At 43.5% G+C, this 11,323-nt stretch overlaps 1 long non-coding RNA gene across 1 annotated transcript; it reads right to left on the bottom strand.

Annotated features, from left to right (window-relative positions):
• Positions 1-5,793: 5,793 nt before the first annotated feature.
• LOC120436016 lies at positions 5,794-10,101 on the bottom strand. Its single transcript, XR_005610050.1, has 3 exons — positions 10,013-10,101; positions 8,736-8,813; positions 5,794-5,903 (listed from the first exon to the last, which is right to left on the bottom strand). It is a non-coding gene; the product is annotated as an uncharacterized LOC120436016 (long non-coding RNA).
• Between the last annotated feature and the right edge of the window lie 1,222 nt (positions 10,102-11,323).

Raw genomic sequence — 11,323 nt, 5'->3', positions numbered from 1 at the left:
CACACAGAGTGGACAAGACGTTAGCGTGCTGCCCAACTTTCACCACGCTCATATTTATAATTATATGGTTCTTGGAGTGAGTGCATACACTCAGGAAGTTTTTAGTAACTTCAGGTCACTGCAACAAGCCCAGGTACAGTTTACCGACAGATGGGTACCTTGAAACGCACCGTGTAGAACGAAAGACCATCGTATGTATCGTAAGTTTACCAGTCTCACAAATCGTCTTCATAAATACACATTCATTAACCGTTTATTAATAGGACCTTTGAGCTCAACGGTAATTAATTAGTAGTGGAAATAATTTCTGGTACGCATTACAGAAATGTAGCAGTGACAATAATATTGTATGCTGTAATCGTACTGGGCAATTAGTGATACAAAACAACTGTTTTATCCTGTGAATAAAAGTATATGTTTTTGTCAATGTACCATGGTAATAACAGAAGTGAAACGCAATATTGTGTCAGGACAATTCACTATTAATGCACAATAAACAAAGGAGCATAGCGCGACAATTTCTGTTCAGCACCAGACTTGCTTGTAACCTATATCACCAATTATGTTAAGAAAAATGACGTATTAACTACTACAAAACACTTACCTTTGTGGAAATGCTTGGAGCAGACTAACATGTGAGCTGGAGTGTTCTGGGACGTTATATTTGGTCTTTGAATGGCTGCAATCCAGGCCATCCGTCGGCTCTTTGTTACTTCGGAATCATGGCTTGAACAATTTCTCTTCAATGACGTAATCCGATAACAACCGATCTCTTTACCCGTCGGCTTCCCGTGGCTGTCATGCGACCGGCTATTGCAGTTAATAATACAACAGCTTCTTGCCATTTTTTGTGTTTCTTTTTATCGCTGTGTGACTGATTTCAATTGAAAGCCTGCGTGCGCTAGTACCTCTTGCCACGAATTCCCAGAATCCTTTGCGGTTTTACCCCTGAATGACGTCACATTTTCAATCTCTATAAGGTCAAAGGGGAGGACCCTGATGAAGAGCAATCCAACCAAGACCTCAGCAGGCGCACAGCGTGGAGGGAGAGGTTACTTTAGCAGATAAAGGCTTGGAACCCATGCCACATGGATGCCAACCCTGATCTGACGAGGGCCATGTGGTGGGTAACACTAGCTGAAAACTCAGTGCAGCACCTTCAAGTCCACATGTGGTCACTTTTGGATCCAGTAAACCAACTTAGACGTACCCAGTATGCTAACTTTGAAGCTTTGGAGCAGGTGTTCAACCAATCAGTGACTCGACTCATAGTCTGTCCATCTTTTATTTACAGTCTATGCTGCAGATTAGTATTGCCTCAGTTGTCAAGGTAGGTCTTAGTTTGTAAACACTAACACATCAGACTGTCATTGGTGTTGCTTTTTCCTCTATTACGCTTTTTTCTGTACATTTTTTATTTATTTTTGAAAGTCGTGTGGCATCTTTAATTATTTGTCTTTCTGTAAAAAAAAAGAAAACAAAACAAAAAAACAATATAAACACCCAATGAAGGTGTCTGTGGAGGTTCTAGTGGAGTTTTTAGGCTAATTATGTTTAAAAATTCAAATAATTCTGACCTCAAATTGTGTAAATCACCGTGTGTTTGTGTTTACATGCTTGTCAGAGTCCTCTAAGGCTTTCAATCATACCAGTCGTGAAAATGGTGCCTAAAATGATGTGAGTAAAGTAAACATCTGTCAGATTATATTGGTATTCCTATCAGTTCATGTTTTTTAGACTTGTTTCTAACTCTCGGGCCTACTTGTAACTCTTTTTTACTTATAAACAAGGACTTAAGAAAGTAGAATCATTTTCTGTTGTTTTGTTGGAATAATTAACCTTGATATGTGTGCAAATGATCAAGTGATTGATCAGTATCGGTTGACAGCAACCTGCAGGTCACAGATATATATCTATATATACATATATATATACTCTCAGTGTCCCCTCTTGTGCTTTTTTTGCCAGTGTAAGGGTCAAAGGCCAAGCTGTGCCTTTAACTTTACATAACAAAATACTTTAATTCGATGCTTCACAACTAAATCTCCAAACCAGGAGTTGGATTTCTTTGACTTGTTGTGCACGTCATCTGTATGCGTCACATGCAACATCTGTTCAGGTATTCATAACCTGAGATCAAGGTTGGATTGCTGTCATTGATCGGCAGCAACACCTAAATTGAATTTGTATCCCTCGTCTCACCCCTCTGCAAACCCTGCACCATCATAACTAGAGCCCCAAACTTGAATCTTAAGCCCCTGAGCGGGAGGCGACGTCCAGGAAGAAGAAGGCGCATCAATATTCAGTCCCAAAAAAAATCTAACTTTCTTGTCACAAGAAACGGCTAAACTGTGTGAACTTAGAGCAAACTGCAGGCGTAGAAGAAACTCCCTGAGACCCAAAGTCATTCATTACAATTACTGACTTTAATGGACAAGCAAGAACTGACTTAGAGATCAAAATCTCCACAGATGAGCAGGACTGTATGATGTAATGATGACGACTCCTAATTAATGATGCAGAGAGGTTTGCAAGACTTATCATCAAACTGGTTTCATACTCATAGTACTGTTCAGGCAGGGATACTCTAGCCAAAATATCTGGGTGGTTGGCTCTGTCCTGTTTAGAGGTCAAAGAGCAGAAAGAAACCAGCACAGAACAAAGCAGACATCAAGAGCAAAAAGCATGACAAAGATTGAGTTTAATGCATGAAAAGCAGGAACTGGGTTGGAAGTGGGTTGCAAAGCAGCTTGCAGTCTTGCATCTTGCATCATGGAAATTTGTGCGACTGACCTCTAATCTACTGATCGGCGTGACTTGACACAAAATTAATACTTTCCAGTGAAAACGTCCTAATCTGGGTTTTTGAGGGGTTGACAGGGAAACGTATTGTGTTGCTTATACTACAGACTGAGTTTGAGTCTTCCACACAACAGAAACATTATAAACACCTTTTAAACTACTTCTTTAAGTTTAGCAAAGGCATCATGGTTTAGGTTAAAACAAAGTGACTGCCACTTTTTCGACTCAGTTTCCAACTCAGTTTTCTCGGTTACCATGGTGACACGTGCCAGCTTCAGAATCTGGACAACAGACGGGATAAAGATGCAAAATATACTTCCTATAGAAATATTTCAGTCAGTCGTAAAAAAACATCTCGGTTTGTGTTCACAAACATGAACATGAAATTTATGCTGACCCTGGGCTAAATGTAGGCAAGAACGAGAAGTCTAAACATGTATCTTCTTCTTTGAGCTGTTCCCTTTAGAGTCCGGCATAGCGGATCATCATGCATCCATCTCACCCTATCCCTAGCATCCTCCAACCCTCGATATGTCCCCTTCACTACATCCATGAACCTTCTCAGAGGTTTTCCTCTTTTCCTCCTGCCTGGCATCCCCATCTTAATCACCCTTTGTCCAGTATACATACATATAACCATCTCAGTCTTGCTTTGTCTACAAACTGCTGAACCTGAGCTGTCCCTCTGAGGCACTCATTTCTAACCCTGTCCACTCAGAGAAGTCAGTCAGAATGAGCTATATCACCTCTAGATTGTAGCTACCTAGTTAGCCTACTTCTAAACTTGTAAATCCTCGTTTCCATGAATATTTTCATTGAAACACCTGAGAGAACAGCCACACTGTTCATTTTACTGGAGCTGAAATTATTTGGATTTTTAACCTCTTTGCTTTTCTGATATTCTGAATTTGGATGACATCACCTACAATCAGATTAACTTGGCCATCACTGGTGGTTTGGCACCGAGTTCAGCGGATCTGTTGACTCTGTGGCCTTTTCAGTGCTCGATTTCTGTTGTCCGTAGCTAAGATTTCAAACATTCAGAATGTCAGCACGACAACAGGAAATGACAGCTCCTCAAGCCATCACTTGAAATTCTAGAGGATGGCCAGCATCTCTCGACCTCCTGTAGATTAGTTTTGTTCTTTTAATTCTCTCTAAAACACGCTGCCTGCTCCTGAATTCAGACAACGGCACGCCTAGTCTTTGAGCTCAAACGACGCAAGCTTTCAGGAGTACAACTTCACCCTTTGTGGCGATGTTCACATCACAAGACAAGAACAAAGTGCAAAGTGAACTTGAACTCTCTGAAACTCTGGAAGCATCCTGGGAGCGAAGGACAAGGGGAAGGCTGCCAAGCAGCGCCGGCTCAGTAAAAGGGCGAGGAGGCAACCTCAGACGAGAGTTGATCGCTCTGCAACATTGCCTCCAGGTCCATCAATCACCCTGCAAATTAAAGGCGAGGTGAGGCTCAGGCTTCACCGGCCCGATTTGACATCAGTCTCACATCACGCTGCGATGAGGACATCACCCATATTGAGAGGATGGGCTAGGTACGCTCATTCCGCCCACGTCGGCGTCTCGAAGGGGCCCGCATTATCTGCGCCAACAAAAGGAGGAGCCGCTTTGTGCAATCAGCACCATTCTGTACATATTAAACAGCGCAACATTCTCAACCCAGGTTCATTTTAATTAGAGGGGAATTTGATCACCGCCGTCTCCCACAGGCGCTTTTGATGTTAATAAAACAAGCTGTACCTTCGCTCTCCTTCCAAAGCAGGGAAGCAAAATGAGTGAAGGCCGGGAGGGGGAGAGGAAGAGGAAGACGAGGGGAGGGAAGGCAGAGAAGGAAAAAAAGAAAGTTCCTCCTTCAAGTCAAAACTACAGGGAGGCGTCTGAGGAGAGGCTGTGATCCTCCGCCGTGTTGGGAAATGGCGTGTAAGAGCGAGCAAGAGGCGCTCAGAGGGATTATCAGTGTCGACAAAACGCATCGCCACCTTAACACGTGCAGGAGCGTCTCGTAATGAAAGGCTGAGGTGTTCTTTTTATTGCTCTGACACTTTGGTGCTTTCATTCAATAGATGATAATAACAAAAGAATAAGGAGACGAGATGAACCTCGCCGCAGTGGAAGATGCTTGTGTGGGTGAAGGTGAACACCAGACCCGAACAAAAGCTTTATTCCAGCGTGCCTGAATTATATTATGTTCTCCCTACAAACCATAAATACTTTCAAATAAAGGAGCTGCCTCTATACGCTTTAAATGGTCGCTATCAGTTGATATGAGGCCTCTTCCAGTTACTATCAGCTAGTTCATCACGTGATTCTACCCAAGCTGATCTATCCTTCTTACAGGAAGCCACACATGGTGTTTTTCCAGGATAAAAAGGGCAACAAAAGTCCACATTAGGGGGCTGCAGTTGTGGCAGAGGTGTAATGCAATCAACACTAGTGTTTTTTTGGACTTTCCTACCTTTTCACATGCTGTGGGGTTACATTTAAGCATCAAGCTTGTCAGAAAAACCTCACCAGACAAACCACAGAGATGCGTGAACTAGGATATAATGATGTTTACCAATGGAGATTTGTATGCACTTATTCAAAGAACATCAGATATCTACAGTATCTCTGCTACTCACATAGAGAGTATACTACGTCCTCTTTAGGAACAAAATAACAATAAGGCCCAAAACGAGTGACTGAGCCGATAAACTAATCGGGAAGGTGTTCAAAGAGGTGAGTTTAAATACCTGGGGTCAACCGTCCAATGTATTGAGAGTGCAGAAGACAGTGCGGCAGGTTGCAGTGGGTAGAGACGAGTGTGATGGATGTGAAGTTGATGATGTTAAGATTTTGGTTTGGAGTGACCAGGCTGGACATGATCAGACATGAGTGCATCAGAGAACATAGGGCATAGGTAAGGCCCTGAAAGGGTGGTTACAAGAAATAATTACAAAAGCTTTTTAATTTGATTTTGTAAGGAGACCCTGAGGTAGTCCCTGGGAGCACCTCAGTGTCCCCACAGAAGAGCTGGAAGAGGTGGCGACTGAGAAGGAGGCCTGGACGTCTCTCCTGGGACCACTGGCCTCTTCAACCCGGATCTGGGTATGAAAATGGAAGCAATCAGGTCACCAGATTTAAATTACGTGTTGTTCTTTGTTAACCTGACACTAGGCTTTCATCAGGGACATGTCATTAGAGGGGAAGTAGTTAAAATTGCATTGCGGTTAGTCTGGGTCAAGTGTGAGAGTGTGCGAATTGATAGGCTAATAGGTAGAGGAAGGCTCCTAATGGCAAGATGTATGGCATGGATAATAGCTGATACGTGGACATTAAATGGAGCTGATAACATCCAGATTTGAATAGTGTGCTGTACTCAGACTGATACTGAGTTACAGTTCATGAAATAACACGTAAAAACGCAAAATCTTAAAGTGTTTTTAAAGAAACTGAGAGAAAGAGGACACTTCTTTAGTGTTTTTAATGTACTGAGTTGAAAAATATTCATTTAAAGTCACCAAAACTGACTAAAGAGGTGTCCCTCCTCTCTGATTTCTGGTTATTTCATATTAAATATCCCGTCGCAGCAGCGGTTTGGACTGTAATTCGGGGGGTTTTCATTAATACGACCGAGGGTCATAATTTGGGACGGGGCTCTTCACCTCTTTAGCACACACCATAAAGGCCCATAGTGTTCTAGCATTTGTTTTTATTTTCCCCAATAAATGAAGCGAATGGTCATCTGTCCCCGAAGTAAACGCTCCATCGTCTCCCGCCCCTCCGGGCGGGTCGTTAAATGGCCAAACAAGCGATGGAATGAGTAAATAATTCAACAAATAGATGAATAAATAAAAGGGGTCGGACTGTGTGGTGGTTAAGCAGCAGGAGGGGGAGGGGGTGGCGTTCAGCTGGGGTGGGGGTGGGGAGGGGGGCACCTATGGCAGAGGGAGGGCAGCTTTCTCTCGCTGAACATGTACCGTCTGTACAATCCCGAACCTTGGCACCGGTACAGGCATCTGCTGCCGGCCTCCCTCTGCCAGTCCACCGTATATACACAAACATCTGCTTCCCTGCACACACACAGAGGAAAAAAAGGAGGGTGAGGAGGGGTGGGGGGGTGGGGGGGGGGGCACACACGCAGCACTTGACAGGTCTGCATTTTCGCCATCCCGCCTGGCCCCCGCTCGCCCGGTTCTTTACACAAAAACCTTAATGCATCCTGTCAAGCCATTAGGCGGTGATACGATCAGCTCACAGGCCCCCATTAAGCCATCAGTGTCCACCTGTGATAAAGACAACCATTTGTTTTCTTAAAGCCCTACTTAATGTCCGTTTAACTCAATTTGTCAGGAAATGTACAACAATTTCCTCCTGCCTCCTCAACCACCCCCCCCCAAAAAACCAACCCCGTGCTCCTGAAATCTGGTTGGGGTTCAAAACTCTAAAGAGGAGGGAGGAGGAAGAAGAGAGGTTTGTATTTTTATTTTTTTTAGGATGCATATTCAAATGAGGAGGTGGGGGGGGGTTAAATTGCTTCTCGTATTGATGTATCGTGTTGCGCGAGCGCCGAGAGGTGGCCTGTTTTTCCCTCTAAAAGCCGATTTTTGGACAGCAGGGGCAGGAGCTGGAGGTTGTTTTGCCTCCATTAGCCTCGGTCCGCGGCCCCTGCTCCCTCTCTCCCGATGTGACAGCACTCTAAAATCCGGCCCCGCCGTCATTACCGGTGCACACGCCACGAAAACCATAATAACACCTTTTAAAGCGGCATTGTCCCCACACATGTCGACTGATCACCCCCTCCTCCGCCTCCTCCTTCTCCTCCTGCTTGTCCACATCCCCGGTGAGGACACCTAACAGCCACTGAAACATCTGTTTATGTTTTGTCTACAGATACATCATTTGGATTTTGGAGGGGTGGCGGCGGCGAGACGGGGATGTGGGGGGTGAAGCATAATGATCCTTTGCTGTGTTGTAATCCCAGGCGCGTGAATAGCAAATCAGCTATTAACTCCAAAAGGGAGATTTGAAAACTATCTGCTAAAACACAACAAAAAGCGACACACAGCATCTCCCTCGCATTAAGAGCTGGCAGCAGTGCACTTTCTTTTTTTTCCCCTCCTGTCTACGATTGTCCCGGCTGCCCCGTCTTCCCAATGGCGGTGGGACGGTGGCGCGGCCAAGCAGACAGGAAGTGGAGGGGCCCCTGGTAGCGGCGGCGGTGGCAGGACTGCCGACATCTGTCGTGGTTGGAGAACTCAGTGCACAGGAAATGGGGTGTCACGGCGCGTGCTTGTTGGCCATTATCCTGGCATCCTAATGAAGTGTGGGCAGTTCGCAAAAGGGGGTCTCTGGATGGCATGTCGAATGCACGGATGGGCAGAAGCAGCGCATACACTCGCCCCCTTCGAATCCTCCCCCTCTTTCTCTGTTCCCGGCGCCTGTATCCCATCTGCCCCGAGCCGCCGAACTGCACCCGATGGGACGCAGGCTGCGTCGGTGGCGCATGCGCCGTTAGGCCGAGCGCAAGGCCATTAGGCGTCTCGGCACGGCCTGCGAGTGATTGGAAACACACAGCGAACAAGTGTCCTCTCGGCATGGATGCTGCCTCACGCTAGGAGAGCTGCGCCGCGGCGGTGCGGTGCCATCAATATACCTGGCCCTAATGGTCTTCGCACCACAGATCAAGTGGTGTTAGTCAGATTCCTGAAGGGCCTTAGGTGCCCGTTTATTGACACAACAAACAGAAAAGACTCCCCTGACTGAGCGCGCTTCCACAACATTTCAGCGCGAGACGCCCCTGAGCGCACATAACCATGCATCAAAATGGCAATTTATAGAAATCTGCGCAAAGATGATGGTGTTTAATATTTGAAAAGGTCAAAACAGTCTATGTATCTATCTGGAGGAAGAGGAGCGCCGCAGGAAAAAATTACCTGTTATCAGTGAGAAGACGCTGCTCACAAGATGAAACTGAGGTCGTGTAGAGGTCACTTTTTTAACTCGTGTTTGTTCTGAAAGAGGAAATTAGAGATATTAAAAAAACTCAACCTTTTTTAAGGATACAGGATACAGTGAGGTACAACTTCTCTATGAAAAAAATATGAAGATAAAAGTTTGTATGGGTCCACTCAGATTCATTTATTTTACTAAAACCATAGCCTGTATATCAAAGATGGACAGCATTAGGGTCTAGACAGTAGTAACTTTTACAGCTCTTTTCCAATCTTCTTGAGCACTCAGATACAACAGGTCTTATATATCTAAGTGCGTTCTATCTAACATTCACACTGCAGTGCACACATAATAATACTCGGGCATGCAGACTGGACCAGCCAAGGATCAAACCACCATCCATCTGATCTTGAACTGCTCTCTCTCTTGAGCCACAGCCAGGAAAGAATGAAGGAAAGAGTGAAGGTGGTGCTGTGGTGCCTTAAACCTTCATTCTAGCAGAAAGCCAGAAGCAAAAGAGAAAGGCAGCTGGATACAAGTCAACTTCTACCACCTTTAATACCCCAGCAAAGGCTTTCTTAACAGGTTTATGGTCTCAGTTGCTAGTTTCACAAATTATTTAATAACTCTGTCACAGTAAACCGCAACCTCTTTGCAACTAGAAAAAAAATTGATGGTTGCCAAGTGATTGCATTAATTATCTATTTATTTTTATTGCATTCAGCAACAAATTGCAAGACTGCAAGTAGTTGGGGCAACCAGTTGAATGCCCAGAGCCTGAATGTGCAACACCCTCAATCTACTGGCAAATAGTTTCGATCACAAGGCGATTGCACAGTTGGGACGCAACCTGTCTCCAGACAATCACAGTCCAACTCCGACTACCCATAACCACTCTCAGACTGACCGGTGAAGGTTTGCAAATAATTGCTATCTAGTTTTTAACCGCAGACAGACTGCCAGCATGTTGCAATCAATCGATGATGAACTCAACCGTGAAGCACCTCTGCAACAGGAGGCTCGACTCAACTGGATACCAACTGGTTCTATTCTGGTTAGATAAAACCAAGGTTATCAAGAATCTATGTCATTTCGGAATTAAATTGCCATCACGCAGCAATTGTGTTGCTATTGATGCAGGAAATTGTGTTGTAGTTATTAGTTAGTAGTTATTGTAAAATTTTGCTTAATGTGAATGTCTGGAAACAGGTTTCCAATTTCACTGATTTGTTACAAGTAATTCCATATTATCACTTACATGTTTGTGGTGTTTAACGTATAGCTTATATACTTTTCCAAGATGATCTTCAATGTGATAGGCCACATGTAGGAACTGCAAATAAATACTGCGAATTATACAGAGTAAAAGTCTTTACAGTCTTTACAGTATTATTAGGCACAAAGAGAAGCGTTGCCATGCTACTAAGCACCCAAATCTCTTTTAGCCTGCTTTTAAGCAACCTTAAACAATCATTTATTTTATCTAAGTATATATGTTTGGCTATCCATCACCACATCAATATAAATATTTGAGCCTGTGTTTTCACGTGCTACTTAACAGCTTCTCTCCACACAAATGATCCCTCTTCAGGTAAAGAGTCTCTACTTACTTGCCTGCCCATAACTGTAATGGGCTAATGTGCCGAGTAAATGTAGTACTACAGCCCTGAGTGCTTCATCAATACGTGCGACTGATGCAGGACAGAAGGGGGATTATCACGAGCGCCAGATGCTAAGCCAGTGAAACTGCACACAATCAATTTAAAGTCCTTTGTGCATACTGTAGCATCACACTGCAGATATGTTTATCTGGGAAAAATATCACTGAGATCACTGATAGCTTCAGACCTAATGATGATTTGTGATTACTAACCAAACACTGGTGAAGGCAAAGTGACAGAACAGAAACAATCAGTGAAAAAAATTTATGTTTTTAAAAGCAGGTCTCTCCAATTAGCCCAAAAAGCCAAAGTGACTAAATAGTACATTAGTTTAGCCTCAAATGACCTCTTCCGTTTGCTCTTGACACCATAAGTTGCACAGACCTGTTCTGTACAGATGAGCTGACATGCCGAATAAGCAAATATACTCCCAGTTAGAGGACAGCCTACAGACCTGGGTGACAATATGTCGTTTTTGTCCTTCCAGCTGCAATAATTTGCTAATCTGAGTCACTATGAGTGAAAAACTGCTCTCAAAGAGAAAGAAGAAAGAAGGAAAAAAGGTCAACATTTATGACAAAAAACGTGAATTTATGAGGAAAAGAATAGAACATTTATGTGAAAAAACCTGCAAATTTCTATGAAAATAGTTGGTAAATTTTCAAAAAACTGAAATATATGAGAGAAAATAAAACATTTACGTAGATAATGCTAAACGAATGAATGAGAAACAAGCTAGCAAATGTATGGAAACAACTGGTAAACTTACTAAAAACTTCTTAATTTAAAAAGTAAAAATGTTAATTTAAAAAAAATGCAATTTAAAAAAATTCCAAGCACATCACAAGGAACAATCTTGCGAATTTATGAGAAATAAAATAGCTAACTCTGAAAATACTGGGTAAATT

Source organism: Oreochromis aureus, linkage group 23 (assembly GCF_013358895.1).
Source record: "Oreochromis aureus strain Israel breed Guangdong linkage group 23, ZZ_aureus, whole genome shotgun sequence".
In the NCBI taxonomy this organism is placed as follows: Eukaryota; Metazoa; Chordata; class Actinopteri; order Cichliformes; family Cichlidae; genus Oreochromis; species Oreochromis aureus.
The sequence above is the reverse complement of the archived record's forward strand: the minus strand, read 5'-3'. Positions and strand labels throughout refer to the sequence as shown.